This window comes from Castor canadensis, chromosome 8 (assembly GCF_047511655.1).
Source record: "Castor canadensis chromosome 8, mCasCan1.hap1v2, whole genome shotgun sequence".
Taxonomy (NCBI): domain Eukaryota; kingdom Metazoa; phylum Chordata; class Mammalia; order Rodentia; family Castoridae; genus Castor; species Castor canadensis.
The window spans coordinates 25,293,426-25,320,884 of record NC_133393.1 but is presented as its reverse complement, the minus strand read 5'-3'; the positions used below and the strand labels follow the sequence as shown (position 1 = coordinate 25,320,884).

At 41.8% G+C, this 27,459-nt stretch overlaps 1 protein-coding gene and 1 pseudogene across 1 annotated transcript in view; both read left to right on the top strand.

Moving 5' to 3' along the window:
• Positions 1–27,459, top strand: part of Ddr1 (discoidin domain receptor tyrosine kinase 1) — a 117,571-nt gene that overhangs the window by 41,321 nt on the left and 48,791 nt on the right. The window lies entirely within an intron of this gene.
• Positions 21,737–22,639, top strand: LOC109693540 (large ribosomal subunit protein eL30 pseudogene; annotated as a pseudogene).

The following is a 27,459-nucleotide window of genomic DNA, read 5'->3' as shown; positions in this document are numbered from 1 at the left end:
AGTAACCACAAAACAAAACAAAACAAAAACCACCAGTCACTTACAATTTCCCCACAAATCCCTCCTCTGCCCAGCCTCAGGCCATTATTGATCTACTTTTCTCTCCATAGATTTGTCTATTCTGAACATTTGACATAAATGAAATCATTGGCTATGTGGCATTTTGTGTCTGGTTTCTTTTACTTAGCATAAGGTTTCCAGTTCATTCATGCTGTAGCATGTGCCAGTATGTTTCATTTCTTTCTCTTGCTAAACATTGTTTTGTTGAATGTCTATACCACATCTTATTTATCCATTCATCAGTTATGAATATTTGCATTGTTTCCACATTCTAGCTGATATGAATAATACTGTATGAACATTCATGTAGATTTTGTATAGACATATAGTTATATGCTTTCATGTTTCTTGGATAGAGGAGTGAAACTTCTAGGTCAGGTGGTAGTTCTATGTTTAACTTTGTGGAGCTGCTTTCCAAAATGGCTGCACTATTTAACATTCCTGCCAGCAGTGTATGAGGATTCTAATTTCTCCAATTTGTCTTTTTTTTGCACAGGCCTCCCTGTGTAAAAAGGGCAGGTTGCCTTCAAACTTGAGATCCTCTCACCTGAGCCTCTCAAGTATTGGGATTGCCGGTGTGTGCCACCAAACCTGGCTTCTAATCGGTCTCTTTTGTTGCTGTTGTTGTTTTTGTTTTCTGTTTTTTTCTTTTTCTTTTTTTTTTTTTTCAGTACTGGGGTTTGAACTCATGGCCTACAACTTGAGCCAGTCCACCAGACCTTTTGAGGGATGTCTTTTTCGACATAGGGTCTCATGAACTATTGCTGGCTTTGAATCACAGTCCTCCTGATCTCTGCCTCCTGAGTAGCTAGGATTATGGGTGTGAGCCACTGGCGCCCAGCACTGTTTTAGTCTAAAATTTTAAGTTTTACATCTTATATTTAGGTCTTTGATTCATTTTGAGTCAATTTTTGTTTGTGATGTGAGGTAGGGGTCTTAATGTCTTTCTTTTGCATGTGTGTGTTCAATTGTCTCAGTATACCACTACAGATGAGTAACTTGTAAATTCTATAAGAAAAGACCTGTGCCTGGTTTCATTTACCATTTCTCCCCAGGATTCACTTAGTTCAATAAACATTGGTAAGTGAATGAATATATGAATATCATATATTCACCTGAATATATGCACGAGGTCAGTTGGCTGAAAAATGACCAGACATGGTGCAAACTCTAATTTTTCCATTCATTTGGAATTAAGGGTTTTTGTACTTCTAAGTTTCTGAAACTTTTATTAACTTCCTTGTGGCTTTTTGCCACAAGAAACATTTCTTCCTATTGCATTTGCTGCCTATCACTGTATCATGAACATTTCATTGTTTATGAGCAGTGAAACTTCTTAAGTCTAATGAGCCTTGTGTCCCACTGCCTCTGGCTTCTCCTCCCCGACCCCAGCCACAAAGACAAAGATTCCACTTCCTTCTATGGTGGTTTTATAGTTAGAAGTTTCTTCTAGATATCTAACCAGAGCCTCCTGCTGCACGATTGTACTATAAATACTTATGACTGCTGTGTAACCATTTTTGGGGGGTGTGGAGGTGGGACTGGGATTTGAACTCAGGGCTTCATGCTTTGCAAAGCAGGAGCTCTACTGCTTGAGTCACACCTCTAGTCCATTTTTGCTCAGTTATTTTGGAGATGGAGTCTTGCAAATTATATGCCTGGACTGGCCTCATACTGAGATCTTCCTGATCTCAGCCTCCCAGTAGCTAGGATTACAGGTGCAAGCCACCAGTGTCTGACTATGTGTAACCATTTATTATAGGAGCTGGTTGGATAGGGGAAGCATTTTGGGTATGCTGGTGTGAACACAGCCTTGAGGAAGCCCAATGCCTTTGTTCTGGCCCTGTTATGGTGCCCCATTTGGAGGCTGTGGTTTCTGATTCTGGGTATTGCTTACCATCTCAGAAAAGAATAAAACCAGGTGACATAAACCCCAGCTATAGAAACTTTTGATGAACTCACCTCTTGGAACGAGGACAAAAGACAACTTTGAAAGAAAAAAGAGCTGTGTTTTGCAAAATCAAGCTGAAATGAATGACTTGGGTTGACTTACCTGCCCCTACCTTGGACCTTTTAGGATATAATTCTTTGAGAGGGTTGGGAACTAAACAAAGAACATTTATTGAGAGCTTGCTCAGAGTAGGTATTAGGCAATTTATTTAGGTATTTCATTTCATCCTCAAAGTAGTCCTACAGGTAGATTTTATCAATCTTATTTTGCAGAGTCGGATGTTGAAACTTGCCCAAAGTCCCACAAAAATTTGTGTCCAGGGCTCTCCTGACTTCCCAAAGTCCATGCTCTTTCCAATACCAGCATGCAGAAGTGGGGCATGTGGTCCCCTCCCTCCCTTCACTTCCAAGGGATTTATTGCTTATTCTGTCAAGATATTTTGGGGCCCAGAGAAGTTTCTGTGATTCCTCTGAAGCAGTGGGTACACTGCACCAGCTCAAAACAACTGGTGAGAGTGATTGTTAAATATTCAGGAATTTTGAAAGCTATTTTTCCACTGTTGGTAGCTGAAAATTGGCTATAGGAGGACATGTTTACACCACAGAAATTGGCAACCACTATAAATTGCTGATCCCCATATCCCCTGCAAGCTGCCCTAAGTTCTTCTCTGAGGTCATGATACCTCTAATAATGCCTTACACTTGAGGCCCAGAGGGAGAGCTGAAGAGGACAGGGCCAATGCCCACAACTCAGCTGCAGACCAAGGAAGAACAAATACATCTGTCAGTAAATAGGGAAACGTGTGCACCTGGACGAGAGAAAAGAGGCTATGGAATATCAATTATTTACATGCGAATAAAGTACCAATGTTTTTAGTCATGGGGATTTTTGTGCAAAGGAGCTGAGAACTTTTCCTTCAGAGCAATGAAAGGGAGATCAGATTCATGAAGAAATTAGAAAAGTGTCCTGGGTTGGGGGCACAGGGAGGGACAACCTCCTGTTTTTGAGGAAGGACAGTGGACAGTCTTGGTGTAGAAAGCAGTTTCTGGACCATATTCGCCACCCTGGGACCATACTTGGATTTTTTTTTTTGTTGTGGCAATACTTGAGCCACTCCACCATCCTACTACTTGAAATCTGTTTGCTTGGTAAGTGGTGTCCTTTGTCTGTCAGGGCCCTCAGATTAGCAGGGGTTACAGAGGTTTGTTAAGAGCACACCAACTCTGAGCACCAGGGGAATACAGCTCCAGAATTTTCTCTAACTATACTTGGGTCATCTGCATGGAGGCCTGGAGTCAGGGACTTTCCTTAGCTATTTTAGATGCTAACAAAGGAAGAGGTGCATCCTTGTGGTGGGCCCTATTCATCTCTATGGGGAAGAAAAGCTGGGCTTCTCAGCTTGCCACATACCTGTCCCATTATGCCTAGGAACAAGCACAGACACACTGAGGAGACTTGGAACAATTGAATAGGACTTCCCTAAAAGCCTAGGGCTAATAAAAGTGAAAGTGAGCAGCAGGTAACTGGATAATTTGATTCACAGAACACCCCAATTTATCTTCAGCCAAAGGGCGATGGAAGGAATTGCTAGTTCCTTGCTCCTGGCTGGCTGCCTCTCTTGCATAGCAACTGCCTGAGTCTGAGTAGAGTAGGTAAGAGACACTTGGAGCTCTGAGCCCCGCCTGCTCCAGGTCCCTTCCTAAGTTCCAGGCCCCCATCTGAAAACCCACCTCCACTATGCTCCCCTATTGCCAGAATGTCCATCTCTCTCAGAGACCATTCTTATTTCTAGGTGTGTGACCTTATACTACAGGGAACAGCAGGGAAGTCCCCACCGTCTCCAGGTAACTGCCCCACAGTGAGAGTTAGGGCGGGACATGGTCATTTGTTCCAGGTATTGTTGACTCTCTTGAGATTATGATCAAATGGCCCCCTGGATTGGATGGGTGTGCACAGGGTAAAAGCTGTGAGACTGATGTGACATTTTGGATTGATTAGTCCCTTCTAAAGGAGAGGCTTCCACCTGCTGGTACAACCCCCCAGGCTGAGGTGGCTGGGGCAGGCCTCACTGGCAAGGTGGATACAAGGAAGGTGTGTAGCAGTGGGAGGGAGATGTAAATTTGGAGGCTGCCAGTATCTGCCAAGCACAGGTTAATCAGCGCTCTGTGGCACAGAAATAAATAACCAGCTACATACTGGCTGCGTACCAGCTCTGCACCACCTTTCCTGCTCATTCATATCTATTAATTCAACCAAGATTTACTGTTTCTCTTGGGTGCCAGGTACTATTAGATGTGACAGTGAGCAGGTGTCAACATGGTGGTCACAGGACAGTAGGAAAAAAAGGCATTGAGCAAGTTAATTGAAGGGTAATGAGTGTTATGAAGTGTGGGTCTATAATTTGGTACCTAATTTAGTTCACGGTGACAAGTAATGCCTATTAAAGAAGATGTCCCTTAAGACATACCCAAGTAGTTTTGAGGAGTGAAAATAGAACTCCTAGAAGGTAAGGATCATGGCTAACTTGTTTGCTACTAGTGCCAGTGGCTGGCATGGAGTAGGCACCAGTATGTTTGGAGAGAGAGAGAGAGAGAGAATTTGTGTGGGTGGACGGTGGGTGGTATACTTAAATACTGCCCTCCACACATAAGCTCAGCTTGGTAAACAGCTTTTGTAAAGCTGCTGATGGTCTAATCGGTGAGAGAGTGACATTAATGAAATGCACACCATTAGAGGCAACTTACTAATAGAATGAGCCCTGGCATAGGTTCATTCCTACTGGGTTTGAACAATAAGTCCACCACTTACTAGCTATTAGAACTCAAATGAAGTGCCTCTGTTTTCTGTAAATGCTGTTTCCTAGTATTGTGAAGATAAGAGACAAAGCATAGACATTCTTGGGAATATTATTTATTCCAAATTTGGTGGTCACTATTATTTATGTACTTGATAGTTACAAGAAAAGACATACATATGATAAATCTGGATATCATTAAACAAGAGTAAAATAATAAACTGAGTAGGAAAGGAGTGGAGGTGTGTGTGCAGCACTAGGTAACATCTATGTAACAAGGGGATGAGCTATAGGAAAATGAATCTGGAGCTTTTCCCATTGGACAGGGACTCTGTGCTTGGTGTACTGACTGCTTTCTATGCCCACTCTGATCTTGTCTTACCAACAAGATATCTTGTTCCAGGGAGTTCAGACTCTTCTAATCCCTGAAACCCACTTATGTGCTTTTGAATGATGGATCTTAAAATGAAGGGAGGTAGCTGTGTACTCATCCAGTGGCCATGTTTGCAGGAAGAAGAGTTGACCCTTGCTCTTCTTTACAAAAAGCTCTTTACCAGAGACCTATAAATCTTCAGTGACATGAGACATCAGTCTCTAGGTTTTCTGGGCTTTCCTTAATTATGTTTATATGAAGAAGCTGTTTCCTGTTTGTGTTCTTACCACAAGTTAACCACTACTCCTACTTTCACTTGAGTTTCATATCTTACTCTGTGAGAAATGTTTGTGCTAACTGGAAACATTTTCTGAACCAGTTTCTCAAATCTCTTTCCAAATACCTGTATTTATTGTGGATTAATAGAACTGAGCTACTGTCAAGATAAAAATATCTTTAATTTACCCTAATTTATAATTCCTAAAAATGGTTACTTTCGTGGATTTCTTCATATTTTCATTATTTCTATTACCGGTGTCACCAATGGTTTTGTTGACACAAAATACTGCTCTTGTTCCAAAGGAAGTAAGAGTTTATTCTGAATCATGAGTGACCATAGCTCAGGAACATTCAGGATACCCTGATTAACTGGGGAAAAGAGGTCAATGAACTTTTATAGTTACAGAAAAAAGAAAGTCATAAATGAATGTATTTGCCAAATACATTAATGGAAGCATCTGGTAGGTGGGCTACAGCAGAGCCAGGAACTATCTTCTGTAGGTTTCAAATGTTATAACATTCTTTGTTTTAGGGTTGGCAGAAGCTTGTGGTCTGCTAGGCTTAATGATACATTCCAAAAGTTTTACATTTTAAGGTTTACAATTTAATGTCACAAGGATATTAGGTCAGATACAGAGAATGGTAGCAAACGGCTATTAAGGGAACTAAAGATAGCCCAAGATCATTTTGGCTGTCCATCTGCAACATTCCATCTCTTCACAACCATGAAATTCTAGTCAGTTGGTCTGAAGATCTTCAGAGTGGATGCGGCTTTGATGTATTTCCAAGAACTTCAGCTCACACCATTCTTTGGGGGTAGTTTTCACAGACAAAAAAGTTAAAAAATAAGTTTTAAAGGAATTTTTTTCCCCAGTTGAGCTGAGCACAGTGTTGCACACCTGTAACCCCAGCACTTGGGAGGCTGAGGCAGGGGGATCCTGAGTTCAAGGCCAGCTTAGGCTACATGGTATATGTGGGAGCAAAGGAGAGGGATGTTTCCTGTAGGTCCCTGCCTATGGAATCACCCACCAAGAAACATGCAGCTGCTTTGGGGAGCTGGGTTGTCTCATCACTGAACCACACCTAGCCAGGTAGCACCATTCATCTTGGGCCTCAGCAAAACTGTGTGTTGTAACAGATTCAGGGCTCTTCAGGAACAACTAAAGCAACCAGAAAGGTCAAATTTGCAGATGCCACATGTTTACTGTGCTGACTATCCAGGAGACTCAAAGAAGTAATAAAGCCACATGCTTGCTTTTTTTTTTTTTTTTGACAGTTTCACTATGTAGCACAGGTTGAATTTGAACTTAGAATTATCCTGCCTCAACCTCCTGCCTGCTGGGATTATAGGCCTGAACCACCATGCCTGGCTTTATGCTCCATTATTACTTAATTGTTCATGGAACAGCTATTAATTATAGCTACAGAGGTAAGCCCCATTGTTAATTATATAGGCATTTTTTGGGGGGGGTATGTGTGTGTGTGTTCAGCCAAATTAACTAGAATGTAGTTCAAATATTGCTTCTCCTCACTGGTGAGGAGAAATATATACAGAACATATATATATTTCATATTTTGCCTTCCTTGTAAATTCCTGTCCTTTGTCACTATCTTCATGTCATTATTGAATCTTTAAAGCATGGCCCTTATTAGGAAGTGATGGAAAAAATGCAATTGTTCTGTAATCATCCATTACATTGTGACTTCTTTCAAATGAATTTATCCAACTTTCTGTCTCAGTCATTTATTATAAACTGTAAGAGGTACAATGAGCTTTTTTTTTTTTTTTTTTTTGCAGTTCTGAGGCTTGAACTCAGGGCCTTCACCTTGAGCCACTCCTCCAGCCCAATATTTTGTGATAGGATTTTTTCAAGATAGGGTCTCATGAATTATTTGCCTGGGCTGGCTTTGAAACACCACCCTCCTGGTCTCTGCCTCCTGAGTAGCTAGGATTACAGGAGTGAGCCACCGGCACCTGGCCAGGTCCTTCTGTTTATATTAAGTTCTTCTGTTCCCTGAAGTACAAAGTTTCTTCTTCATATCATATCTGATTAGATGAAAGAGCTCAGAGCAGTAAAGGACCTCAAGAGATCACATAGTCTAGCTCCTGGTCTTGGGTAGATAAAGTATTTTTATCCCTTTTTACAAAAGAAGCAACTGAACCTAGGAAAGATGAAATGATTTGAGAAATTATAGCAGGTGTAGAAACAGATAATAACTAATTCCTAGATTTTCTGACTGAAGAACATTCATATCCTGGGGAAAGGGTTTACCTTTTAGCAAAATGGAGCCTCTCGCCAGGTAGGGTGGTATATTCTATAATATCAGCCTCTTGGGAGGATTTCTTGAGGCCAGCCTGGACAACAGAGCTAGACCCCCATACCTTTAAAAAAAAAAAAACAAAAGAAAGGAAAAAAACAGAGTCCCATGTTGTATAATTTATAGTAATTTCAGTTGGTGGTGGTATTTACAATTTTTCTCTACAAATCACAGGCCCAGTTGGGATCAAAAACATTTGATCAAAAATTCATTTCTCACAAGCAGAACTTACCATTTAGGGACATGCTGAATGATGCTAAAATCTATGCTCCAGATGGGTGAGAGCCTGAATTTTGGAACCATGTCCAGAGAAACTCCTCCCTGGCACCTCATTCTGGACTGCTTGAGTTCTCTCCTCCGTGTGCATCAGCACGGGAGGAAGGGAGGCTGGGAGGCAGGGAGGGAAAGGAGCACTGGCCCTGATGAGTAAAGAGCCAGCTGGAGGGAGATGGTCCAGCCTGTGGTTCTGGACTCTGAAGCAGTGTTTATTTAAAACAAAAGAACCGATTGTGGTGGTGCACACCTGTGATCCCAGCACTTGGGAGGCTGAGGCGGGAGGCTCATGAGTTCCAGGTTAGACTGGGATGCATAGCAAGACTGTCTCAAAAAAGACCCACAATAAAAATAAATAAAACTGCAGAGATTCCTAGGCTCAGTCCAATGGGAAAACAGGAATTTAGGACCTTCGGACCTTTGGATTATACCTACACACACACACACACACGTGTGATGTACTTTTTATAAGATTACTTTTTTGACTCAGGATTGAAGTAAAATTTATACATTATATTATTTGATATTTTTCTTATCTCTCTTTTTTTGGCAGTACTGAGTTTTGAACTCAGGACATTAAGCTTGCTAAGTAGATGCTCTACCACTTAAGCCATGCCCCCAGCACGTTTTGCTTTTTTTTTTTTTTTTGGCAGTACTGGGGCTTGAATTCATGGTCTTCACCTTGAGCCACTCTACCAGTCTTATTTTTGTGAAGGGTTTTTCAAGATAGGGTATCACGGAACAGTTTGCCTGGGTTGGCTTTGAACTGCAATCCTCTTTATCTCTGCCTCCTGAGTAGCTAGGATTACAGGTATGAGCCACTGGCATCGGGCACACTTTTTGCTTTTTGAAGTTATTTTTCAAATAGGGTCTGTGTTTTTGCTTGGGGCAGTCTTTGGACTTCAGTCCTCCTATCTATGACTCCTGTGCAGCTAGGACTACAGGTTGTGAGCCATCACACCTGGTTTGCTGGTTGAGATGGGGGTCTCGATAACTTTTTGCCTAGATCCCGCCAATCTTCATCTCCTGAGTAGCTGGAATTATAGGCATGTGCCACCATGCCTGACTCTCATGGCTTTTTTAATGTACAAGTTTTCTCTCTCTTCCTTTTTTCCCTCTTGCAATATATTTGTTAAAGAAATTTTTTGTTGTGTTTTGTGTAGTTTTCCAGTCTGAGTTTGCTGGCTATGATTCTGAGGTGCTATGTAACACAGTCCTTTGTCCCCTGACCTTGTTAATTGCTCATTCCATCTAGAAGCATGATCAGATTGAAGGTTGTGTGTGTTTTGCAGGACTCCTTCTTACAGGATGGGGTGAACTTCCAAAAGTAGGAATCTCTTGGTGATAAGTCATATGATCACTGACTAATTTTTTATTTCCTTAGGATTTGCTAAATGGTAACATTAGAATCCTATTATTTCTCTCTTAATTTACAAGGTGGGCTACTTCTGTAAGAGAAATTGCTTCATCCACCATGTGGACAGTTATGGTTCCTCTAGACCTTAAGTCAGGATTAATGTTTAATTTCCCCTTAGTATCTGTTTTCAAACTGTTGAGCTGGGTAGTTAGAATCCTCCAAAAGTGACCATTTAAAAAATATATGATGAAATGATAGACTTAATCATATTTAATGTACTTCAGTTCATTGCAGCCCACCGTGGTTGTTAGTTTTTTGTTTGTTTGTTTGGGCAGTCCTAGGGTTTGAACTCAGGACCTCATGCTTGCTAGGCAGGCACTCTACCACTTGAGCTACTCCACCAGCCCTTCTTGGCTTTATTTTTGAGATAGGGTCTTGTAACCTATCACAGCCTGGGGCTGGCTGTGAACTGAGATCCTGATCTTAGCTTCCCGAGTAGCTAGGATCAAAGGCGTGAGCCACCAGCATCTGAATGCACTGTTTGTTCTATGAATGCCCCAACTGTCCAATCTTTGGAGCACTCTTCACTTTATTGATTGACTGGTGGATTGATTTGAGACAGGGTCTTACTATGTAACATCCCAGGCCTTCCTGCTTCAGCCTGCTGAGTGCTGGGATCACAGGCCTGTGCTACCATGCCAGCCTTCTTCATTTCCTTTTGATGGATTCCTAAGAGATTCTGACAGCTTCTTGAGTTTTTGATATAGTAGGATATCAATGTCCACCTTGTACATCTCCTTCCCTGGGCTGAGAACCAAACATTTCTTCATGGAATCCTGGTGTCTGTTAAGGGAAATTGCAACTAGAGACCATAGTTAGAATGTAAGAGGTGCTTGATGCTATTGGGTTGGTTCTTCTTTCTAGGGCCTTCTAGTGGAAAGGAAATATAAACATACATATTGAAAGATAACAATCATCCTTTGTTTATATGAATACTTCTTCCAATTTAAAAAGAGGCTCTCAGGCCAGATGTGGTGGTATATACTCATAATCCCAGCTACTAAGAAGGTGGAGGTAGAAGGATTGTGGTCTGAGACTGGCCTAGGCAAAAAGTATGAGACCCTGTCTAAAACCAAACTAAAGCCAAAAGATCTGGGGTGGTGGCTCAAGTGGCAAGAGTGCACGCCTAGCAAGTGTAAGGCCCTGAATTCAAACCCCAATGCTGAAAAAAAAAGAAACACGGGAAAAAGTGTCTGTGCTGGGCATGGTGGTGCATGCCAGTGACCTCAGCACTTGGGTCTTGTTGGATGGAGGGGGCTTCAGAGCAAAAGACTATCTCAAACAGCCCCCCCAATGGCAGCAGCAAAAATTTCTGTATTTTACATCTATTCTTTCTCCCAACCAGATGTCTCAGCTCCAAACCAAACACACAAGCATTTGTTTTATCCTCAATAATGGCACACAATTTTAAACTATCAACGTCAATATTATCACCATCAATATAATCATGACACTACTTTTTCGGCTTTACTGTTGTTGTCGTCTTAGGGTATCTCACCAGGGATGTACAGTGCGATTGTTGTGGTTTTAAGTTATTTGAAATGGTTCTTTTCTTTGTGATTTTTACACTCACTCTGCAGATAGATTTATTTGTTTTCAGTGCTGAGGATCAAACCTAGGCCTCATACATGTTAGGCAAGATTCTACCACTGAGCTACATCCCCACCTTGCATCCCTTTTGTTTTGTTTTTGACTTTTAGGGAATGCTTTTTAAAGTTAATTTTGTTTCTAATTATCTAAAAATCTACATAGTTATAAATCAGATTTACAAAACAGGGTATATTAGAGAAACCTAGTCTCTCTCCCTGTTTCCTCTACCCTATTTTCTTCTGCCCCGGAGATAGCTGAGATAGCAGAGCTTTGCTTATCTTTATTTATTTTATTTATTAATTTTGTTTAGAGGCAGGGTCTTGCTATTTTGTGCAGGCTGGTCTTGAACTCCTAGGCTGAAGGGATCCTCCCAAGTCAGTCCTCCTAAGTAGCTGGGACTACAGATATGCACCACTGTGTCAGACTCTTCCTGTTGCTTTAAAATACATATGTACAAATCAAACCCACACTAAGGTAGCAGGTATTTGTATATGTGTTGCTTATTCATAGAGTCATAGTGACATACTATATAACTTCCTTAACTTTTCTTTTTTCTATTGAGATATCATTTACATATAGTTCCACCTCACCTTTTTTTTGAAACAAGGTCTCACTGTGTAGCTCAGGCTGGACTTGAACTCATGATTTTCCTATCTCAGGTTCTCCAGTGCTGAGATTACAGGTATGTACCACTACACCCTGTTCTACCTTTCTTTATTTAACAATATACAGTGGTGATCACTTCATGTCAGTGGATAAAGTTATTATTTATTTATTTATTTATTTTGATGGTGGTACTGGGGTTTGAACTCAGAACCTTACAGTTGCTAGGCAGGCAGTCTACCACTCAACCCACTTGCCAGCCCTTTTTTTGTGTTGAGTATTTTCAATCTCGAGCTGTTTGCTCTGAGTTAGCTTTGATCCTCAATCCTCCTGATCTCTGCCTCCTGAGTAGCTAGGATTACAGCATGTGAGCCACTGGCACCTGGCTTTATTCCTTTTTTAATGCTCTAGTACTTCATATCTAATTCAACCAGCTCCTGTTAGATACTTGGATTGTTTCTCGTGTTTTGCTATTACAAACAGGGCTGCAATCAATAGCCATATTCAAATACTTTTTCACATCTTTGCCAGTGATTTTTTTTAAATAGACTCCTAGAAGTAGTACTGCCAGTTTGAAGAAGAAAGGCAAATGTAGGTAATTGTACTAATCATTGCCAAATTCCCCTCCATACGGGCATTCCCACTAACAATGTACTAGAACACCTGTTTCCTTATACTTTTGCCAACTAAGTGTGTTGACAAATTTTTGCCTTTTTGCCAATCTGATAGGTAAAACATGCTACTTAGTATGGTTTTGATTTGTGTTTTTCTTATTGGAAGCAAGATTGAGCATCCTCTTACATGTTATGGTTCCCTTTCGTCTCTTTTCCTGTGAACTGTTTGTTCATGTCTTTTGTCCAATTTTTAAATTAAGCTGGCTATTTTGCCCTTGCTTTTAAGATCTCTTTATATACTAGGGATGTTAACCCCTTGTCTGTGATGTGTTTTTGTCATTTGTGTTTTTACTTTGCTTGTGGTTTCTCTTAACAGTTTTCTTTCTGCCATCACTGGGGTTTGAACTCAGGGCCTCACATTTGCTAGGCAGGTGCTCTGGCTACTCTGCCAGCCCTCTTTTTATGTTGGGTGTTTTCCAGATATGGTCTTGTGAACTATTTGCCCAGGCTGGCTTTGAACCACAATCCTCCTGATCTCTGCCTCCTGAATAGCTAGCATTATAGGCGTGAGCCACTGGCGCCCCAGCTCCTTTATTTTTTTGATGATACTGGGGATGGAACACACTAGACAAACTGCTCTAACACTGACCTATATGTCCCCAGTTCTCACAAGGTTTTGCTTTTAATTTTTTTTGGAAGGGGGAGTACTGGACCTTGAATTTAGGGCCTATTCCTCAAGCTACTCCACAGCCCCTTTTTTGTGATGGGTTTTTTTGAGATACGGTCTCTCGAACTATCTTCCCAGGCTGGCTTTGACCCGCAATCCTCCTGATCTCTGCCTCCTGAGTAGCTAGGATTATAGATGTGAGCCACCGGTGCCCAGCTGCTTTTAAATTTCTGTGTAGTGAAATTTGTCAATCTTTCCACGCAACTACCGGTGAACTTTTAGTTGTCATTATGGACATCTTCTCCATTCCCAAGTTGTAGAGGAAGTTACTTACTTCTCTCTAATGTGTAATGTTAAAAAAAATTCCATGTGGAACCTATTCTTTTGTATACTATGACAAATGAATTAAATTACATCTTTTTTTCCACAGTCTCGAATTTCATATTACTAGCTCCTCTCCCCCACCCCACCCCCTAGTTTCTTTCTTTCTTCCTTCCTTCCTTCCTTCCTTTCTTTCTTTTATTCATATGTGCATACAATGTTTGGGTCATTTTTTCCCCCTTCCCCTCGCCCCCTCCCTTACTCCCTGCCCCTCTCTCCCCCCCCCACCCTCTCGCTTCCAGGCAGAAACTATTCTGCCCTTATCTCTAATTTTGTTGAACAGAGAGTATAAGCAATAATAGGAAGGACCAAGGGTTTTTGCTAGTTGAGATAAGGATAGCTATACAGGGAGTTGACTCGAATTGCTTTCCTGTACATGCCCCACCCCCTAGTTTCAACTTGACTTTTCTTGGACAAGTTTTTCTTTTCCTGGCTTGGTTAAAACCGGGCATGGATCTAAATCAACATCTGTCCACCTCCCTGTGTTTGAATCCATTTTGCTGCCTGTTTTCTTTTCTGGACACCCTGTGATTTCTGCTTAGTGTTTTTCCAGCAGTTCAAAGGAGTTCTGACCTTTTGGACTTGCAGAAGAAAGCACTGAAGACCTGTCCAGAAGGTGATACAAATTGGAGCAGATCCTGCAGATGCCCAGAACCAGCTCTGTTTTGGGGGTGGGGTGTAGGGGTGGAGAATCACAGCTTAGGAGGGGTACACACGCTCGTGCATGTGGAGCTCAGTTTCTGTTGACAGTCCATGTTTCCTGTGTCTACCCACCACCTGCTCTTGGGTTCCAGTTAGGAAGTGCCACCTTTCTAATTGGAGAAGACTGGGTGGGGCGGGGGGGGGGGGGGAGGAGTGGAATACCAAAATTGTAGCTTCTCTCTCTTTGCTCATCCAGTACTTGGGACAGATCCATATCGTTCCCATTAGCTCCCATTTGATAGCTATGTTCTTCAGTGGGTGCCAGGTACTGTGTTAAGTGCTTTACAAGAAGTATAACATCTGATCTTGATCTCTTAGATGGCTAGGACTGTCATTTCTAGAAGGGTACGGAAACTCAGAGATAAGGCCACATAATCAGTAAGAGTAGGATTTGGGTCTATTTGACATGAAATTCTAGGCTCAAAATCCCTAAGTATGAAGTTTCCTTAATAAAATATTCATAGCAGCCTGTATTTTTGCTCAATTTTCTACCTAGAGACTAACCTCATTGTGCTTGAACTGCCTAGATTCGTTCAGCTCAGGCGTGGCAGCATGGTTAGTTCTGACTCTGCAGTCACCATGCTGGGCTGTAAGGATCTGTGGCCAGGGAGGGGGCCTGGCTCTCCATCTTCTATCTCACTGCTAGCACAGTGCCTGGCACGCAGTTGCACCTCTTCACATATCTGTTGGGTGACTGACTAGATGGAAAAGGAGGGAAAGAGGACTGTGCATTGGGACAAAGGTGCAGCAGGAGCAGAGATGACAAGGTGCAGAGAGCAGATCTGGGGTTTGAATGGTGGGGCCCGAGGTTGCCGTGCAGGTGGCCGGGAGAGGCCTGGGTTGCTGTGTGTTCTGAAGCACAGGAAAGGGATTGCATCCAGAAAAATGGCTTCAGTGGTTTTGCACCTTAATCACTGATAAAGTGACCTAGACTATGGTCACTTTCTGTTACCTCTCTCTCTCTCTCACTTGGTGGTACTGGGGTTAAACTTAAGTCCTCCTGCTCCCTCTACCACTTGAGCCACCTCTCCAGCCCTTTTTGCTTTAGTTATTTTTCAGATAGGGTCTTTTGTTTTTGCCCAGGGCTGGCCTCAGACCTAGATCCTCTTTTTTTTTTTTTTTCTGAGATCCTCCTACCTAAAGCCTGAGGCACATCTGGAATCACAGACACTCACTATATACCTAGCTTGTTGCTTGAGACGGGGTCTCATTAACTTTTTCCCCAGGCTGGCCTTGAACTGATCTGTTGATTCCACCTCCCAAGTACCTAGGGTTATAGGCCATCGTGCCCAGCTATTACATATCTCTTACAGGCTAAGTTTTGTTTTCTGAACACTTCATCTAATGGGTCCAGAACTGAGCTGAATGTGCAGCTGTGTGTGTCTTCCATCCTTCAGGTCTGAACATTTCCATTCTATATTCAAGCATCTGTCCATTAATCCAAACTTGGAAGGTGCAGAAGTATAAAGGACTTTATTTGGAGGTCTTAGGAATTACAATTCAGGAAACACAGATTAAGATAGCTCCTAATCAGTACTCCAAAGAAAGCAGTGTTGATTTAGTACAAGACAGTAGAAATCCTTTTTTTGGTGCAACTTCTGTTGGAACTGAGAACTATGTGACAAGGGCAATGTGACTGATGGAGGACAAAGAAAAGAACGCACGTACTTAGTAAAATGTCCATAATACTAAAGTCCAGTAATCTCCTGATAACACATCTGAGCCTTTTGGCAATACATAATTATCTGTTCTAGAAGCCTGCAGTTAGAAGATAGCCAGTGTTCACATTCCTAGGCAGCAGCTGGAATCTTGCATAAGTCCTCCCTTAAGCCTCCAGACTCAGTTCTGGAAAGTTGTTTTAATGTCGTCTCCATGGTAATTTTCCTCACAACTACAACTCTCCTTTCAACTTGAAAACAAAACAGAACAAAAAATAGGAGAAAAAAATGACTGCCTTCTATAAACAAGCCAATATGGAGGAGGTAGTCAGCTCTTTCAGGTTGTGAAGGACAGACAGAGAACTATTCAAGTTACCCCAGGGGGATGGGCTTTTGTAAGGATCCACAGGTGAGTAAGGAAAACAGAGTCCTTGTAGGTGTGAAGAGAATTAGAGTGCCCTTCAGGATACCACAGCCATGGGACAGTGTGGCCTGGCAGGAAGGAGAAAACCGCTCTTTCTGATCAAGGACATAGTTCATCTAACCCCAGTTCCTCTGGATTCTTTTGTGGGAGAAAACATTTTAATGTGTCCTCTGATTACATGAAGTGAAAGCAGGGCTGATCAAAGAAGTGTTACTGAAAACAATGAAAATAAAAATGGTGTCTTCCTTGAGTGGGGTGGTAAGAAATGTCCAGAGAGGGGCACCCTGAATAGAGATCATTTTAGGAGCAGTCATCTCTGATGTGGAATTTTACTTGTGTTCTCTTTCAGACTGTAATTCCCCTTCTTGACTGGTCTTCATTGAAAGTGAGTTGACCCCCTAGTCCAGTGTAAGCTTGTCAAGCAAGGGAGATGGTAAGAGGAAGGAGAAAAAAGTGAGACTGACAGGGAAGATGGTGGCACTTCCTTGGTCAAGGCACTGAACTTTCTGCTGCTGCAGAAAAGCAAGAGTCTGAAGTATTTTACTATCAAAAGGAAAAGTGATGTCCAAAGGCTGAGAAACTTAAGGGCTTCCTTTGCACTTTGGAGTCACTGTTCTCTCCAGGTGCCTGGGTATATAATAGTCCCACTACCTCCTTCCTCTTCAAAGTTCCTTCCTTTTCTCACTTTCTTCTCCATCTTCCTCTCTCCTTCATGCCCTCCTAATATTTTCTCAGTCACCAATCTTTTCTTGACAACTATTTTTCCTTCTATGGAGACCATTTTTGGTCTCTTCTTTATGATGTCCCTCTCCTCCATAATTTCAGACTAGTCTTTGTTTTTCTTTTCTTTGCAACAGCTTCTTACTCCATTCATTCAGCATATTGAATGTGCAAACTGATATTAAGGCTTGCTGCCTTAATATCTGGGCTACAGGCAGGATGCTGGTAGCTCACACCTATAATCGTAGCTACTCAGGAGGCAGAGATCAGGAGGATTGCAGTTCAAAGCCAGTCCAAGGAAATAGTTTGCAAGACCCTATCTTGAAAATACTCAACACAAAAAAAAAGGCTGGTGAAATAGCTCAAGTGCCTAGCAAGTGTGAGGCCCGGAGTTCAAACCCTAGTACCAAAAAAAAAAGCTATCTGGTCTGCAGATTATATATATATAATATATAATTTGCTAAGAGAATGTTTATCCAAAATGATGTTTTCAGCCTCAACATTTAAGAATTTCACATAACAATCCAGAATTCCAGCTTTCATAAAAAAAATCAGGCTAGCTGGGCGCAGGTGACTCACGCCTATAATCCTAGCTACTTGGGGGGCAGAGATCAGGAGGATCGTGGTTCAAGGCTAACCCTGGGCAAATAGTTTTCAAGACCCTATCTTGGAAATATCCAACACAAAAAAGGGCTGGTGGAGTGGCTCACATGGTACGTGACTGCGTGGCAAGTGTGAGGCTCTGAGTTCAAGCCTCAGTGCAAAAAAAAAAAAAAATCAGAGTATCTGTCATCATGAAGTCCACATTCATTGCTGGATGGTAGTTGTCCCTCTCAGTTCCTCAGAGTTCATCTGTGTCCCCTGGTCTCCCTAACACAGACAACGCTAGGTGGAGGGAGTGTCAATTGGTATTATCATTTTGCTTGAGCAGTTTTTTCCTCTTGAAAGACATATTTTATTTCCTACCCGTATCTTTTACTCAAAAGTTGGATAAGAAGCCGGATGTGGTGGTACATACTTGTAATCCCACTTACTCAGAAGACAGAGGCAGAGGCCATCCTGGGCAAAGTTAGCGGAAACCCTATCTCAAAAAACAAAATACAAATATTATGTACAAATGTATGTCAATGGAAAAATGAGATCTGTTGAAACTATTCCAGGAATGAGGGGAGGGGGGATAAAGGAGAATGATGGAGGAGGCCAATTCAACTATGATATATTGTAAGAACTTTTGTAAATGTCACAATGTACTCCAGTACTACAATAAAAAATGAAACAAAAACAAAATACAAACAATCAAAAAGCTGGGGGGTGCGGCTGAAGTGGTAGACAGCTTACCTAACATGTGGGAGGTCCTGGGGAAGGGCACTGGGAGTTAGCAAGTATGTTTTCCTTATCTCCAGCCTGCTGCCTCATTTATATTTGGTGCCTGGCCCCTGAAGGTGGGGGAGTTTATAACCTTTGCTATAGGCAGGCTTCAGGTTTCCCACCCCCATTTCCCTGCCCCTCACTTTTCTGTCTCCATTTATTCTTTTCCCACCTTTCATTCTTATGAAGTTAGTATTTAAGGCATTTCTGTGTAGTTAAGTAACTTCAGAATACTTCTCAAAAGGTTTAAGTCTCCAAGATTCAGAAAAAGTCTGAAAAATCATTTTATTCTTGCAACAGTGGTGTGCAGTGCACAGAGAAGTTACTTTCTCAGGAACCTGCTATTTGTTTCATCTGACTAAAACCTATTTATGTGAATGAATGCTGAGAAATGGTTACTAGGCCAGGCCAGAAAAGAATCAGTTGAGGGGATGGCATTCACCTGTTAATAATGGACATCTGAAAAACATGGCATAAAAAAATTGGGGATTTAGATTGGGTGTGGTGGTACTGACTTGTAAGCCCAGCATTTGGGAAGCAGAGGGAGGAGGCAGGAAGATCATGAGTTTGGGGCAAGCCTGGGCTACATAGCAAGACACTGTCTCAAAAAAGAAAATGTTAGGGTTTTATTTTTTTCTGCATTTAAAGTAAATCTAGAAGTGATATCAACATTATAATACTGACAAGAACCCAGTGTGGCCAGGTGCCGGTGGCTCATGCCTGTTGATCCTAGCTACTCAGAAGGCAGACTGCGATTCCAAGCCAACCAGGGCAAATAGTCCTCAAGACCTTATCAAAAAAATCCATCACAAAAAGGGCTGGTGGAGTGGCTTGAGGTGTAGGTCCTGAGTTCAAATCCCAGTACCACAAAACAAAAAGAACCCAGTGTGGTTAATTGTGTTTTCTAGTTTCTGTATGGTGACCTTTGACTTCTTGGGGTCTCTACACTCTGGAGGACTGCCCCTCCCAAACCTATGAATTCCTAGAAGTAAACAATTTGTCTGTCTATGCAGAGCAGCCAATCCATAACACATACCTGACCACTGCCTTTATCTGGCTCTCCTGCCACTCTTCCCCTGTCCTAATCACCCCACGGCAAGGACCAGACAACTGGGGACAGCCCTGTGCCCCAAAGGCCACTGAACTGATTCAACTCAGCCAATCCTAAACTGCCTCCTCTGCCCACCCCACCCCCCACTCCTGCCCATGGAAACCACAATAAAGGCTCTTGTTCACTTTTTTCCCTCTATTCTCCTGCCCTGTGACTGACCCTGAGTACCCTCCTGTGGTCCCCTCCTGATTCTAGGAAACCATGTGAACCTCCTTCCTGACAGTCATTTCTGGGTACTCTAGTTGATTAAAACTGATCCTGGTCCCTGCAGTCTTCTAGTCTACCCTTAGGGCTGACTCTATCTTGTATCAGCAATCTCATTTTTTTTAAATTCATTTATTCACATGTGCTACATTGTTTAGGTCATTTCTCCCTCCTGCCCCCTGCCCACCACCCTCATTTCTTTTTTAAATTTTTAAAATTTTGAGACAGTATCACCATGTTGCCCAGGCTGGTCTTGAACTCCTGAACTCAAGTGAGCCTCTTATCTCAGCCTCCTGAGTAGCTGGAACTACAAGTGTTCACCATTATACTCAGTTAAGAATCTCATTTCCTGATTTAATTTTCTCCTTAATCCTTACTTTATTCTGACATAGTATATATATATTTTTTTATAATTTGCCTTCTCTCTAGACTGCAAGCTCCTTGAGGGCAGGGATTTTTTGTTTTTTTTCATGTTAAATTCTCAGGATTGAAAATAGTGCCTGATGTGTTTGTTGAACAAATGGAAAACACTGTTAAGATAATAGTTGGAGGGCTGGTGGAGTGGCTCAAGTGATAGAGTGCCTGCCTAGCAAGCATGAGGATATGAGTTCAAACCCCAGTACCACAAAAAAAAAAAAAAAAAAAAAAAAGATGATATTCAGGAGGCAGACATTGGGAGAATTAAAGTTCGAGGTCCGCCTGGACAAAAAGTTCTCAAGACCCCATCTTAACCAATAGTTGGGCATGGTGGTGTACACTCATTATTCCAGCTACATGGGAAGCTTAAATAGGAGTACAGTGCCTGCCTAGGAGGCATGAGTCCCTGAGTTCAACCTCCAGTGCCACCAAAAACAAAACAAAACAAAAAGATGGTTGGAGCTCAGGTCATTGTTTTGTTTCAGGGACAAAGAAGTGGGCAAGTAACAGCAAAAAGGAGGCCTATGCCATCTGAGTCAGTCCCCAAAAAAGAACTTTCTGGAAGTTCCACTTAAGTGACTTAGGCTGTCATGTCATTGACTAGTGTTGTGTCCTACCTGCATGAGAGTTTGAAGGGGACCTTTCTCTAAAGGATAGAACTTTACTGACTCAAATAAATTTGGCTCTGTTAGACAGAGGAATGGGAGTCTGGATCTTGGATTGGTCCAAGATGGCTGGTTGCATGCTACATGGAACTCTTTTCGGTGGCTCTGGGCTTTGCTCTCTGTTTACTCTTGAGAGTAACATAAGTTTCCCTGAACTTTGCCAATTGTATATTTACTGCTTATTTGTTGGGTTTCCAAGATGTAATTGCATGTAATTCCAGGAATGGTGAGTAGTGAGAACCCTCTTAACATGCGAACTCCTGCTTTCACATACCACTATTCTTACTGAACCACTCAGTGGCTTAAGTTCTACCCAATGGGTCCCAACTCTGTGTGTGAACCTGTGTCTACATGTCACAAAAAGGGTGAAGAGAGAGAGAGGCTCTCCATGGCCTTTCCTCCACTTTCCCAAGGCTGATGCTGTCCCTAACCGAAAATGCTTTGAAAACATAGACTGTACCCCAGTAGATAACCAGGTCACTGGGAGAGTCCATAAACTCCAGTGAAGGTGGTTCGTGGGGCTGGATTCCAGCCTGGACTCAGTTCCCTTGATCTCACACACTGGTATAGGGCATAGACTGACTGCCCAAAGGGGCCCCTCTTTTGAACTTGCACAAGAGGTGCTGTTGGTTGCCAAGCTTTGCTTTCGTCCAGTCAATTTCAGACTACTGAATGAAACTGAGCCAAGAACAGATTCGCTCCCTTTCTCTTCTGTTAAGACTTGGTTTCTCCGACATGCTGCCTCCAGTGGGATGAGCCAGCTCCAGTAAGGGGCATTCTGGGCTATCCCAGTTCACAGCTTAGTTGCAAATTACCTGTGCAGATTTCTGACCTCTGCCTCCCTCTTTTTAATTGCACTTTAGAGGTGCTATCTGATGCTGTTACCAAATTGGGCTGAGCTGTTTGTAGAGCCCCATGTGCCTAGGTCACACCTGCCAACCTGGAAGATTTAGGAATGTATGAAATAAATCTATCTTAAATAATAAGCAAATAATGAAAGTGCAGTATAGCTTTAGATAGCAGAATTTTTTAAAAAGACAAGTTAGTTGTTTTATTTGACTAAATTTCACAGAGGGCCTTTCTTGCTCCTGGGCCATCTTGCCTGCTGCTATTGGTTGGGGGCTGTCCCATACCTAAGGCAGGAAGATGGTGGCCACAAAGAAGATGAAAAAGTCCCTGGAGTTGATCAACTCTAGCCTCCAGCTTGTTATGAAAAATGGAAAGTGTGTGCTGGGGTACAAACAGACTCTGGAGATGATCAAACAGAGCAAAGCAAAATTGATCATCCTCACCAACAACTGCCCAGCCTTGAGGAAATCTGAAATAGAATACTATGCTATGTTGGCCCAAACTGGTGTCCATAACTACAGTGGCAATAATATTGAATTGGGCACAGCATGTGGAAAATTCTAGTGTGCACACTGGCTATCATTGATCCAGGTGCTTTTGATATCATTAGAAGCATGCCAAAACAGACTGGAGAGAAGTAACAATGCAAATTTTTTCTTTAATAAAACTTGCTAGAGCTGGTTTTGAAAAGAAAAAAGAAAAAAAAATCTCACAGAGATGCTCACCATATAACACAAATCTGAAAGGGAACCTCGTCTGGATGAAGAGGGCTGAGGAGTTGAGCCCTGCCCACTGAGTACCTGCATGGATAGTCATCAGAACTCTGGAGGTCACTTCATGGGCATCCAAGGGTCTATTTATTCAAAGAGGTTGGAAATATGTAGGGTGGTGGAAAGAAATCAGGCTTGGAGTTTGGGGGTGGCTTGAGTCCTCCTTTTGCTACTATCTGGGTGACCTGGGGCAATTAAACAGCCTACTGTGTCTCCATTAGTCTCACGCTGACACCCACGGGAATAGAACAAGCCGCTGCAGGTGGCAGCTGCTCAGACAGATGATTACTTGGGTACGGCCTCCCGCTCGTCAACTCCCAATGTCCTTTCTCAGCATCCTCCTCCGCCTTCTTATTTGGCTTGGCGTCTTGATAGAGTCTGCAGATGAGATTGCTTCCTCCCTCTTCCTCCCACTCTCCTCCCTTAGCAACAGCACCTCGATTTTGTCTGTGGTATCCATTGGCAAACACTTTTCCAGGCCCCTTGTACCTGCAGATGGCCACATGACTGGCTAATGAGTTACCAGTGTATATGGGGGGGTGGCAATTAATTTCTTGATTAAAAAAAAAAAGAGAGGCCAGGTGCTCAAGGTATTCCTAGCTACTTGGGAAGCAGAGATCCAGGATTGAAGTTTGAGGCCAGCCAGGGCAAACAGTCTGAAGACCCCATCTTAAATAATGACTGGGCCCAGTGTCATCCCAGTTTACGTGGGAAGCACAAATAGGAGGATCATAGTTCAAGCCAGTAGGATATAAAGCCAGACTCTATTTCAAAAATAACCAACACACAAAAAAAGTGTGGCAGAATGGCTTAAGTGGTAGAGTACATCTAGCAAGTGCAAGGTTGTGAGTTCAACTCCCTATACCACCACCAAAAAAAAAGAAAAAGATTCAGCTGAAATACAATTTTCCCCCAAATAACAAAGATTTATTTTTACATTCTACACAAAAGGAAATTTTCAAAGTGCACAGAAAACTAAGAAGACGAAAGGAAAAACATTGTACATGAACAAAATTAAGGGGATTGCAGGTGGTTTTTTTTCCCTTAAATTATTTTTATTAATAATATTACAACTAACTTGTATCACTTTTGAAGTGACCAAAAACAAATGATAAGACTTTAAAGCCAAATACTGGTACAGGAATTTCATAAAAACAAAGCAAAGCAAAGCAAAACAAAACATGCCCTTCTCAACTGTGAGACTGCTTCTACCTCCTTTTTTTGCTGGACTTCTCCCCCTCGCCTCCTTCAAGTCTTCCAACAGCATACAATTGTGAAATCACCAGCAAGTACCATTTTCTGTTTTTCCTCTAACTTGTTTTTTGCTTTTTAAAAACCTTTTCGTTAGCATATTATTCATACAAAGGGGTTTCATTGTGGTATTTCCATGCATGCATATGATGTCCTTGATCAAATTCACCCCCTCTATCACTCTCTCTTACCCCTTCCCCTCTTCTCAGAACAGTTTCAACAGGTTTCACTGTTCCATTTTCCTACACGTGTATGGAGTACTTACACCATATTCACCCCACCCTCTCTCTTTCACCCTCCCCCTTCCTTCTAGGACCCTCCCCAAACAAAACCTGTTTTACATTCCTGTCACTCATTTTTAAGGACATATGAGACACAACATATGATGTTTGTCCTCCTTAGTCTGGCTTATTTTGCTTAACATGTTGATCTCTAGTTCCATCCATTTTCTAGTAAGTGACATAATTTTATTCTTCTTTATAGCTGAATAAAACTCCATTGTGCATATATACCACATTTTCTTTATCCATTCATTGGTTGATGGACACCTGAGCTGATTTTATACTGTGGCTATTGTGAATAGTGCTGCTATAAACATGGGTGTGCAGGTGTCTCGACTGTATGTTGACTTACATTCTTTTGGATATATGCCGAGGAGTGGTATAGCAGGATCCTATGGTAGTTCTATTTTTAGTTACTACTAAAAATTCAGTATGGAACTGCCATACTGATTTCCATAATAGATACACTAATTTACATTTCTACCAACAGTGTATAAGGGTCCCATTTTCACCCCTGCATCCCCACCAACATTTGTTGTTTGTTTTCTTGATGATAGTCATTCTGCGTGGAGTGAGATGGAAGGTCAATGATTTTATTTTTTCTTTTGTGATACTAGGGTTTGAACTCAGAGCCTCATGCTTGCTAGGTGGCACTCTAGTACCTGAGCCACTCTGCCAGCCCTTTTTTTGTATTGGGTACATTTGATTGAGATAGGATCTCACTTTCATTTTGCCTAGGTTGGCCTAGAGCCTGGATCTTCCTAATCTCTGCCTCCTAAGTAGCTAGGATTATAGGTGTGAGCCACTGGCACCCGGCTTCAATGATGCTTTGATTTGCATTTCCTTTATGGTAAAGAATGTTGAACATTTCTTTGTCTATTTACTTTCCAGTTGCATTTTTCTTTTGAAAACTTCATTTGCTGACAGTGTGGCTCAAGTGGTAAGAGTGCCTGTCTAGCAAACAGAATGCCCTGAGTTCAAACTCCAGTGTTGCCTCCTCCCCCCCAAAAAAAGAAAAGAAAATTTTTCATTTGCCTATTTATTAATTGGGTTATTTGTTCTTTTGTTTAATTTTTGGAGCTCTTTATATATTCTGGATATTAATCTTTTATCCAATCAATAACTGGCAAAGACGTTCTCTTATTGTAAGTTTCCTTTTGATTGTGGTAATTGTTTTCTTTGCTGTGCAGAAGTGTTTTAATTTTATACAATCCCATTTTTTAGTTCCTGTTTTTATTTTTTGAGCAATTGAAGTTCTACTCATAAAAATATTACCAATTCCTGTGTTTTCAAGGGTTTTCCCAATGTTTTCCTCTAGTTTTAAAGTTTTGGTCTTTCATTAAGATATTTGTTCCATTTGCAATTGATAGATAGGGTGATAGATAGGAATCTAGTTTCAGTCTTCTACATGTGGTTATCCAATTTCCCCACATCATTTGTTAAAGAAGTTATCTTTTCTCACCATAGGTTTTTGATGACTTTGTCAAAAATCAGATGACTGCAGCTGTGTAGGCTTATTTCTGGATCTTTTATTCCACTGATCTATGTGTCTTTGTGTCAGTACTATGCTGTTTTTGTTGGTATGGCCTGTAGTATATTTGAAGTCAGGTATTGTGATACCTCTGGCATTGCGCTTTTTGCTCAAGATTGCTTTAACTTTTGGGGGTCTTTTGTAGTTCCAAATAAATTTTAGGATCAAGTTTTCTATTTCTGTAAAGAATGACATTTTAATTAGGATTTCATTGCTTTTTGTAGTATAACCACTTTCACAATATTAATTTTGTTGATCCATGAACTTGGAAGCTTTTTCCATCTTCTAGTGTCTCCTTCAGTTTATTTCTTCAATATTCATAGTTTTCATTGTAGAGGTCTTTCACCTCCTTAGTTAGGTTTAGTCCTAAATATTTGATTTTTTTTTTTTTTTTTTTTTTGTGATACAGGGGTTTAAACTCAGGGCCTACACCTTGAGCCACTCCACCAGACTTTTTTTTGTGAGTATGTGATGGGTTTTTCCACGATAGGTTCTCACAAACTGATTGCCTGGGCTGGCTTCAAACTGTGATCCTCCTAATCCCTGCCTCCTGAATGGATAGGATTACAGGTGTAAACCACCAGCACCAGGCAGCATTGTCATTTTTGGGGAGCTGGGTAGAGATGAGGTCTTGGAGCCACCAACACCTATCCTGTCTATGACAGTGGGGGAAAAAAAAGCCAAAAAGGGGATGGGTCTGAACTGGGGTCTGTGAAGCATTAAAAGGGCAGTAATTTGGCTTTTCCTACTCACTTTCTTGTAATAATATTATTTTAATAGTCTTTCTCCTGGACAGTGTCCCCTCTAACCTCCCAGGGTGGCTCACACCTGTAATCCTAGCTATTCAGGTGGCAGAGATCAGGAGGATCGTGGTTCAAAGCCAGCCCAGGTAAATAGTTCTGAGAAACCCTATCTTGAAAAAACCCTTCACAAAAAAGGGCTGGCAGAGTGGCTCAAGGGGTAGGCCCTGAGCTTAAGGCTCAGTACCAAAAAAAAAAAAAAAAAATCCTTGTGTGTGTGTGTGGTACTGGAGCTTGAACTCAGGGCCTCATGCTGTGAAGTAGGTATTCTACCACTTGAGCCATACATACTTCCAGCCATGAATATAGTCTTCCAATAGCCCTTTCCCATTGGTTATTCTTTCATCTCTATTCCTTACACCATCATTATTTCTTGCTTATTTCCATTTTGTGCTCCCTCCTTGAAATCTGATTTGTCCTTTAGGTCTATCTCAGAAGCCTTTACCAGGTTGCACTGTATAGAGACATTTCTCTCCTTTGGAACTCACAACGCTTGGTTGCTGTGGCTTTTGTGACCACCAGAAAACTGGAATGTGCTTGCTTTAGACTTAGCCCTTGCACCAGACTTTAGCTTCCTTAAGGCAGGAATCATACTTGGTCCTGCCCTGGCACATTGTACTTGCTCAATATTATTCATTGCATTCAACTAGAAATTCCAACTTGGGAAGAGCTTACAGATACATACCAATCATGATATATTCAAATAAAGTGCGGGTAATTTTCCTTGAGAAATGATTCCTGTGCAGGCCTTGACATGCAGGTATAGGCCTGGAAATAAAAGGTGTGGCTAAACCCCACCTGCTCAAAGAATTCTTTTCTTCAGGAGAAATGCAAACTATAAAATAAACCACTACTATCTCTCACCACCTGTGATAATGAAATTCTGAATAACTCTTTCCTGGGGACCCACTGAGTCAGAGGGTCACACCTGGTTAGGCAAGTAGGGGGTGTGACCAGTGATGACTATTCTTTTGGCCTCAGCACCCTGCACCAGCTATTTATTTGTCAGTGTTGCAAATTCCCATGTGTAGAGTCCTGATAGTATTCTAAGTGCTTTCATACACAAGCCTGAACTTGAGTGGGCCAGGTGAGCTGCCTGGAAATTGAGCTTGACAGAGCAGGTTCAAAGGGTCCCTCAGTTCTTGCACTGGAAAAGAGTTAGCCTTCCTCAGGTTGGGAACGCAGTGGGAAGGAGAAGCAGAAACTCATTGTTCAGTCTGCCTTAGCACAGAAATGTCCAGCAGCAAGTTAGATACGAGAATTGGAAGCTTAGACAGAGGGTGGGCTGGAGAGTAGATTTCAGAGTCAACCCTTACAGTGGATGAGGTAACCCTGGGAAGATATGGAGGAAGAGGAAGATGGACTGAGGATGAAGTCCCAACACTTA